Genomic DNA, 9,972 nt, shown 5'->3' on the forward strand with positions numbered 1-9,972 from the left:
AATACTCTATGTGTTCTCATTGAAAATTACATTATCGCCTTATTTTGTGATTACATTACCGTGTTTGATATTTTATCCAGTAGGTCGTGTAACTTTAGTTTATAATCGAAGTGTTTGCTTTTGAACGGTATACTCGGTCGGTATACTTTCGTTGCTCGATCATGTTCACACGAGTTCAGTGGCTTTTTGTACTCTAGTCGCAAGATTTTATGACAATAAAAAGAAAGTACGTATAACGTTGAACTTAAACCTCATATACTCATTCCGTATTAGTTAAAAATACGCGTGTGAACCACTGTTTGTACACATGGGTTTCATATGCGAATGTAAGGTCAATTCATATTAGAGGCCGGATGTGTGCAGGTCTTCAGCCCGTACCCGCAATTAGCCCTGGGACCCACCATAAACTTTTAGTTTATTATTTTTGTGTTATCTATTTATGGATGGTCCTTGAAACAGCCCTTAGGTTGTTATACGTCCTTACTAATTACGGGGAAAGCAGGTAGTCACCTAATGGGAAAACCCCAATACTTGACTAACAAAAAAGCTGGTTTTCCCCATAAACAATATTATCTACTAGCCGCGTTGGTAGGAGGCTTTCTCCTCCTATCTTCATTTATTAACATGACCTATAACCAATTGACATCGTGGATCGATACCCTCACTTTTCCTAACGGAAGGTGCGAACAACGAATCCGCGTTGTTGATTAAAAAGGGCACACCCAAACCGAGCTTTCCTTCGTAATGAGACGAGAACACCTAGGAAAGAAATAGACAAAACTCTAGAATAGTGAACATCTCTCCGACACGAACTTTGATATTCTTAATGTATCATGCAGTGCGGCAGGCAGTATAGGGTGAACTAACCCGTTCTGAGACATCACGAAGGGAGAAAAACACATGTTTATTGATCGTTTCCCTATCTACCGATTTACGCAAATAATTCAACGTACATTAACACTTTGCTTTTGCTATATATTTATCGTTTACGAAACGTAGCAACAAATTATACACGCAGGGTCTTCTCGAATCATTTATTGTAAAGATTGGATAAAACATAGCGAAACGAAACTCGTTATTAATAGAAAATATTTAAGTTTTTAAATTATAAATATTATAATTATTCCAGTCCTTCTTATGACTATATTCTACGAATTCGTCTGAGATTTCGGTATCGAGTTCGTCAACCAATTCACCACTGACAATTTCAAAGATGACTTTTCACTGAATCAGAGTTTACTTACTTTTCGAAGTAGGCATAACACATCATTGATGCTCCAATTCGATATGTCCTCAAGGGCGTCGCTTCGCGACAACTTTTTGAACATTGCATCGCGTGTTCACGCGACCGCGACAACAAAGCGTCGCGCGTGTTCACCGCCCAGTCGCATCTGCATATGGCATTTGGTTTTTGTGGGCGAGGTGTCTTGAATCTTGAGTCTTGACTCTTGAGTCTGCCCCACCCCGTTCTACTGACGTCCATTGACGACTATCTCATACATCCGTATGCTAGTCATTCCGATTGGCCACTTTCTTCTAGTGCACCTGTTTTAGCCGATACGATCTAATGCCAGTGGTTCTCAGTTTGCAGAATTCCTCCCTTACGATATTTCGAGAGTTAATGAACGAAAATCGGTAATATCTAATGACAAATTAACTGGCTTCTTGTTCCTTTAAGTGGCCGTCGTTATACTTATTAGTTTTTTAAATTCCTTTTGTGGAGCGAATTTTTACTATCTAAATATAGGGAAAACACTTGGGATTTCTTAGAAAACTATTTCTTTCCATAATTGCACATGTAAGATTCCCATTCACTTGAACAATTGACGAAACATTACTGTACTGCTTGACCAAGTAAAAGTCAAGTTATACTACAATTTATCGTAATACGAGTTCTGCCCGAGCAGTCGAGCTATACGGTCGTGTGAATCAGTGCTTCCGTAAGTGCGACAAGTAGGAAAACAAAGTGGCTTATAATAGAACCAATCGCTAAATGATGGAAAACATGCAAAAAATACCACCAATAAAAATTCTAAATAAAGGCGAAACATATTCTATAAACAGAGCTGTTGATAAAAAAAACCCCAAATAAACCAACCAGCGAAGTTCAGGATTGCTCAGTTATTAATGAAATAGAAATGGAAATTACACAAAATAATGACGAAAAGAATAGTATCAACAATGATCTACCACATCAGAACGAAAGCTGGAAGCAAAAAACGAAAAATAACTTCAAACACAAATGCTGGGAGGGCTATAGGAAATTCCTCTACAAAACTCCTTCAGCTCACTCCCAGAAGAGATGGATTCAGACACCAATCTACATAGATACCAAAATAATAGACCCGCCCCCCCCCATTGAACTGCTAAACAGCACGGCAGGAAAAGAAAATTACGCCATTAAACAACCTAAATTGGATCAGGTAAAAGTACAAACTAATACCCCAGAAATTTTTAGGAAAGTGACAAAAGCACTAAAAGAAAAAACGCTGGGTATCATACTTACCAACTCAAAATTGATAAAAGCTACAAAGCAGTAATCAGAGGTTTACACCCAAAGGCAAATACAAGTAACATATGCATTTCTGCCCGAGCAGCCGAGCTAAACCGGCGTGTCAAACAGTGCTCCGGAGAAAGTGTGGCAAGTGGGGAAGAGAAAACTACGAACAGTTACGCCTATAGCCAAACGGTGGAAACCCGTGTCCTATATCAAGAAGATTAGCAAAGCTAGTGGAAAATATTCCACCGATAAGAATTATAAACAAACAAGATTAATATTACATACACAAAACAACAGATACATTAAAAACAAGTCAACCAACAAACCAAGGACAGGACTCCTCAGCCACAATAGAAGTTGACATGGAAAACAACAAAGCAACAACTCAACAGGACGAAAGCTGGAAAGTAGCCAACTATAACAAAAAAAGAAAAATAACAGCCAACCTGGATATGGAAAAGCAGCGATGGCTGCAAGAATTACCGCTAAGAAACTCCTTCAGCTCGCTAACAGAAGAATCAGACGACGACCCAACAGCAACACCACAACCCAATCAACACACATCACAAAACCACCACCAATATTTGTTGAGCCGCAAATAATAGACCCGCTTATTGACCAACTTAACAATATTGTTGGAAAGGATAGTCACACACTAAAACAAACAAAACTAGAACAAATAAAAATCCAATCAAACACACCAGAAAATTACAGAAAAATTATAAAAGAATTAAGGGGGAAAAATGCTATATACCACACGTGCCAGCTCAAAACGGAAAGGAGCTGCAAAGTAGTTATAAGAGGACTGCATCCAAAAATTAACACAAAAAAACTAAGTGACGAATTAGCAAAGATGGGCCACCAAACAAGAACTATAAACAATATTACAAGGTACGATACGAAACAACCACTACCGCTATTCCTAATAGAATTAGAACCTAAAAATAACAACAAGGAAATTTTCGATATTAAAAAAATCTTAAACACACTAATCACAGTCGAGCCACCCAGGCAATAAAAAAGACATACCACAATGCATGAGGTGTCAACAATATGGACACACTAAAAATTATTGCAACAGGAACCCGGCGTGTGTCAAATGCGCAGAAAAGCACCTAACAGCGAACTGCTCACAAACGCGAAAAATAAACGACGTGAAATGTTACAATTGCGGTGGAAATCACCCAGCGAGTTACAAAGGCTGTCTAGTAAGAAAACAACTCCAAGGCAAACATTTCCGCCGCTTCGTTACAGGACACACAACAATCTCCACGCGTAACAGGACAACATAGAACCTACGCCAACACCAAAAACACAGCACGCAAGGAACAATAACCACACTAACACGAACACCGCTAGAAACCGAAGTTACGCGCAAGTAGTCAACCGGTCGTCACCCCCAGACAATCAAGAACAGAATAACGACAGCAACGACGCTACAGAAATCAAAGAGTTAATAAAACATCCCATAAAAAACACTGAAATACTCACAAAAATGATAAGCGACCAAAACGAATTCCTCAGACAGCAAACACAGCAGATAACAGTCATGTTACAATTACTTACTAACATGATGAGCAAAAACTAAAAATAGACACGCTTAAAATAGGAAACACACCTTACAATAAAAAGCTACATAAAAATATATATACGACACCAAGCATCCCTCAGGGAAAGCACACGGAGCGACGGCAGTAGTAATAAAAAACGACATTAAACATCACCTACACAGCCAAGTCAGTAAGGAACATATACAAGCAACCACCGTTACCGTACAGACTAACAGCAACCAACTGCAGTTGTCAGCAGTATACGTACCGCCGCGACACAAAATCACAACGCAAATGTGGGAAGACTACTTCCGACACTCAGGTGACAAGTATATTGCAGCGGGAGACTATAACTCAAAGCACTCACTATGGGGATCAAGAATCACCACACCTCGAGGCAGAACCTTGGAAAAATACATCAGAAATAATAACCTCAATATATTATCCACAGGAAGACCGACATACTGGCCGACAGACCTGAGCAAGATACCTGACCTGCTAGACTTTGCAGTTAGAAAGGGACTAAACGCAAATAAACTAAACATAGCACCCAGCCTCGAGCTTAGCTCCGACCATACGCCCATAATAATTATATACAGAAACAAACCAATACTTTACAGCAGCACAGAGAAGCTATGCAATAAAACCACCAAATGGCAAATATTCAAAGAAACGATAGAGAGCATAATCGGCTGCAACATCCCACTGAAAACACCTGAACACGTCGATCAAGCAGTAGCAACACTCACAGAAACTATCCAAGAAGCAGCAAGGGCAACCACTATACCTGAAACAACCAACGGACAAACAAAAACAGTTCCACTAGACATCCTCCAAAAAATTAGAGAAAAAAGAAAAGCGAAAGCAAAATGGCAAAAACACAGAACAAAAGAAAACAAAAAACACCTAAACAAACTCACAAAAGGAATAAGAAACAAAATAAAAGAGCACAACAACAACGAGTTCACAAAGTTCATCGATTCACTATCTGCTCACGAGAACTACAACTACTCCCTATGGACAGCCACAAAAAAAAAAAAATAAAGAAGACAACAAACATGGTACCAGCCATCAGAAGAGCAGACAACACATGGGCAAGAAGCAACGAAGAGCAAGCTGAAGAATTTTCCAACCACCTATGCAATACATTTACCCCACATAACATCAACAACAGCAACCACAATAGTCATACGGACGAGGATGCGCTAACCACTAGTACACCAACTGACAATCACTACACCATACCCAAAGCAACAGCACAAGAAATCAGAAACATAATTGAGAGAACAAAAAACAATAAAGCACCGGGAATCGACCTAACTAACGGCAAAATCTTGAAAAACCTTCCACCAAAAGCGATAAGACAAATCACAATAATAGTAAACGCAATACTAAGAATACGATACTTTCCAAAAGCTTGGAAACTGGCACAAATCATAATGATACCCAAACCAGGCAAGCACCCACACGAAACCAAGTCCTATGACCCACACGAAACCAAATCTTACCGACCAATCCCACTACTTCCGCTGTTCTCTAAGATGCTAGAGAAAATAATCTACGACCGGATAAAACCCATAATAGAGAAGAACCATCTAACACCGGATCACCAATTCGGATTCAGAAACAAACACTCCACAATAGAACAAACGCACAGACTCGTCAATGAAATCCTACAGGCGCTGGAAACAAAACAATACTGCGCGGCACTCTTTATGGACATCGAAAAAGCATTCCTTAAAATAAACCACACTAGCCTACTACAATCAATCAGGAAACAGTTCCTGGGGCAGATATACCAACTAATCAAATCATACCTAAGCAGCAGAAGCTTTATAGTAAAAATCAAAAACACACAGGCCGAAGTTCGGCAAGGAAGCGTCCTAGGACCAATTCTATACACATTATACACGGCCAACATACCAACAACTACCAATAGCAAAATACTGACATTCGCGGATGACACAGCTGTACTAGTCAGGCACACTAACTCTGCAACAGCAGTTACATTACTACAAGAACATATCACAAAAATAGAAAAGTGGCTTCAAGCAAAACAAATCAAAGCAAACCCCGAAAAATGCGAACGAGGACATACGGAAAGACCTGGGAATATCAACGGTCAAGGAGGAGATTAACAAAAGTGCAAGAAGGTACGGAGAAAAAATAGCAACGCACCCAAACAGGCTGGCAGCGGAAACGGACGACACATCAAGCATAGAAAGAAGACTGAAAAGGAAACACCCAACAGATCTCACAAAGGATATAACCTAACAAACACGAAGATGGTACCCCGCTGGGGATAGCCACCCACATGATAATCAAACAGCCAAAAAATTCTACCACATGTCCAAATTGGACAAATTGTGAATGTGAAATATTAAATAAAAAAAAATTTATCATAGTACATTCTTCAATATCGCTGCATAGCTTCTCTACAGGTTATTACAGTTAACATCTTAGAGAGATATATTCATTGGAGAATTAATGTTTGGTAAAATAGCTTTCCATTTTATATGTGTCACAAACTATGAATTGAATTCTGGTTTCCCCTAGAATTTGAGATTTTATGTCACTCTTCCGACTCATAACCATGATTATATAAACAGATCTGCACACTCATTAGGGAAAACCGCCCGAAAACTGAGTCGTATCTAGCCGTGAAAAATCAACATTGAAAGATCAACAAAGTCCGCGTTCTTGCGAGACTGACAGAGATAAGTAGAACGTCTTTGTTTCCATTTAAGGCATTCATCGCATGTCACGCATGCACAGATCTTCTTCTTGTTTTCCACATTGATTTTTTATAACTAGTCGAGACTCAATTTCCAGATTTTCCTTAGGCTTCGGTATATGAGTGTCGAGATCTTATATGACCGCGGAATAAATTATAGAATAAATTCTTGTTTACGTTATCTTTCGGTTGAGAATTAGTGACTTAAAGTCAAGTTCACAATGTGTAATACATTTGTCTTTTCGTTCCATTTTCATTAAAAAAATGTTATATCTTTTACATTGGATTAAATGTTTTCTAAATTGTTTAAATTTAAATAATATGTGATTTTCTTATTGAAGATTCAAACAAAAATTAGTGTACATACATATAATTTCCTTAACATTTCAATTTATTTGTCGGAGTCAGGTTGGCATTTTGGGGCGTTCGAAGAACCTTTACTTACTTTACCGTCGCGAATGTAGCTAATATTTATCTGTACAAATGTGGGCACTACAAGAGGCTATGAATAACGGCGATAGGATGGTCGAGATGATGGTGACAACGAATTCAGGTTCGATAACGAATCCACGATCCACGGGATGACGAATACCAACGTAATACACAATTCGGATAACTCAATCAGCAATTCATCCAACGACTACCTAACTAACTAACTCACACTTAATCCAAATGAAACTGCCCTTATTCCTGTCCCCATTTCTCGGGTCAATCTTTGTTTTTAAGGAGAGCCATATAATCATTTCATACCTCTGTCGGGTACACGTCCCTCCCGTGACCGTGGCTACGTTTAGTGACCCGCTATGTCACTTCGAGCCCGAACCCATCGTCATAAAGCCCAGATTGGAATATTAGAAATATTTCTTATTTTTATTACTTAAGTGTAGCTATAGTAAAAGTCTGGACTAGAGTATTGGGGTTTTTCCCAACATTTCGGATGGGAAATCCCGAAGTTCTTTCATCTCCGGCATATTTTATTTGTCAAATAACAGAGAAACAGTAACGATAATTAAGCCACAAATTAGTATTGTTCACAAATTATTAAAATAATTTAATGAAGTTTGTTGTAGAATACCATGTGTAGTAGAACTATAGAATGTAGGGGATTGGCGAACTACTGCACAGCCGCGGTAGTTTCGCATTTGTGAATATAAAACGTTTATAAGAGCGATGTTAAAAGTTGCGTAGAAGCTGTCGTAGTGAATGAACGAATTTGCAAAATATTTCTTGGTAATATTATCGCGTGTTTATCAATTACACAAAGTAAAGTGACAGGATGTCTATCACTAATCTTAATTCTGAACAAGAATACAAGAATTACGTCAAGTGAGTAATTCTAAATAATAAGTAATTCAGTTTCTAGAAACAATATGACTTATTGTTTAACATATTATTGTATAAAAGATTCAGTTAATCTCAATTCAATTTGACTCGAAATATTGTTCAAAGTAGCAAAAGAACATATTTTCTATTTTTACTTTTATGATGAAATAGATTAAATATTGCAATATAACGAAAGATAACTACGACTTTATATTATTTTCGTTCGATGTGAAAAAGTTCACAATTCATAATTTTTTATCGATGTAATTCTGTGATAAACTAGGGAAATTGTTAAGTCGGTGATCTTCAAAGTCATGTTCGTTTGTCGTGTTAGGTCACAAGATCTTTCTGTCATTCATTTCTACGCATCCTGGGCCGATCAGTGTTCGCAAATAAATGATGTGATCGAAGAAATGAGCAAACTAGCCGAGTATCAGGGGGTTAGGTTCGCCAAGATTGAAGCTGAAAAAATACCTAATGTATCCTTGAAAGCTGGTATCAGCGCAGTACCAACAGTTGTTCTCACAAGAAATAACACCATAGTCGATAGAATCCTAATCCTGCAGCTATAACGGAGAAAATTAAGCGACAATTATTGACCAATAAAGATTCTATTTCGTTTGATACATGTAAACCTAAAGAAAACTCGAAGAAAGACTAAAGAAATTAATAAATCAAGCGCCCTGTATGCTTATCATGAAAGGATCTCCTACCACTCCACGTTGCGGATGTTCTAGAACAATAGTCTCTAGCCAATGCCCTAACCGCGCTGAGTGCACTCGTTCCCATCAGATCACGAAAGTTAAGCAGCGCCGGGCACGGATAGTACTTGGATGGGTGATCGCCTGAGAACTCCGTGTGGCGTTGGCGAAGCGCATAGTGCTTGGATGGGTGATCGCCTGAGAACTCCGTGTGGCGTTGGCAAAGCGCGCTGGGTCCGCCACGCCCCCCGGTGGGATTTGGGCTTTGGACGCTGGTGCCTCAGCGCCTCGGGGCCTCAGTACTCGGTTCCGGTAGGGGAACCGGGCTGCCTGGCACGGCGGCTCCAGCAACGAGGCGCGGTGTGACAATGGTCACACACCGCTCCATCAGCGGTGGTATCAAGCGCGCGGGGGAGGCCCCGTTGCGACGCTCACGCCGGTTCCGACGCTCACGCCGGTTCCCGGGCTTCTCTCGATCGCAACCGGCACGGTCATCGTGGATGTTTCAGTCGGTTGGAGTCCGACACTACCACGCCGCTTTCCCCAGAAGCGGCCTGGCGTCCGTGCGGATTTCTTTCTCGTAAAATATATAAAAAAAGGCATGTAGTAGGAACGGACAAAAGTTTGAAAGCGAGGGTGAATAGACGGTGGTCGGCAGGAGGAGAAGGATTAGTAGTGTAGCCGATAAGACCGATGAGGAGGAACCTGGAAGTAAAGGCCGTAGGGAGGAAAGAAGAGATACAGTAGCAAGGAGAAGGAACGAAACGATTCTGGTTAAAGCTGACCAGGACTCTAACAGGATAGACTTACGCAGAGAAATCGCGGGAGCGAAGGATGTGCTCAGGGGAAACAACTAGTGCAAAAAAGACTAGGACACATCTTAATTGAAATGAACAATAAGGTATTGGCGGACGAGATTGCAAAGAAACTGACTACGGCCATGAAGAAGGACATAGACACTTTGACGTTGGCAAACAGGGAGACTCTAGATATAAAAAAAATACAGATTCCATCGCTGACTGAGGGCATAGCTACTGAGTTGGAGATTAGCCAGGAAAAGTGGTTTCAGATAAAATCGCTGAGATGACACCTTGGGGAACCTAGGAAACGGTGGTGGTAGTTCTGGCAAATAGCACTTCAATGATAGCAACAGCTAGAGTTATC

General features: G+C 39.9%; 1 non-coding gene across 1 annotated transcript; it reads left to right on the forward strand.

The window, feature by feature from the left end:
- Nucleotides 1-8,858: 8,858 nt before the first annotated feature.
- Nucleotides 8,859-8,977, forward strand: LOC112213343. Its single transcript, XR_002947236.1, has one exon. It is a non-coding gene; the product is annotated as a 5S ribosomal RNA (ribosomal RNA).
- Nucleotides 8,978-9,972: the final 995 nt, after the last annotated feature.

Source organism: Bombus impatiens, unplaced genomic scaffold (assembly GCF_000188095.3).
Source record: "Bombus impatiens unplaced genomic scaffold, BIMP_2.2 scf_0624, whole genome shotgun sequence".
In the NCBI taxonomy this organism is placed as follows: Eukaryota; Metazoa; Arthropoda; class Insecta; order Hymenoptera; family Apidae; genus Bombus; species Bombus impatiens.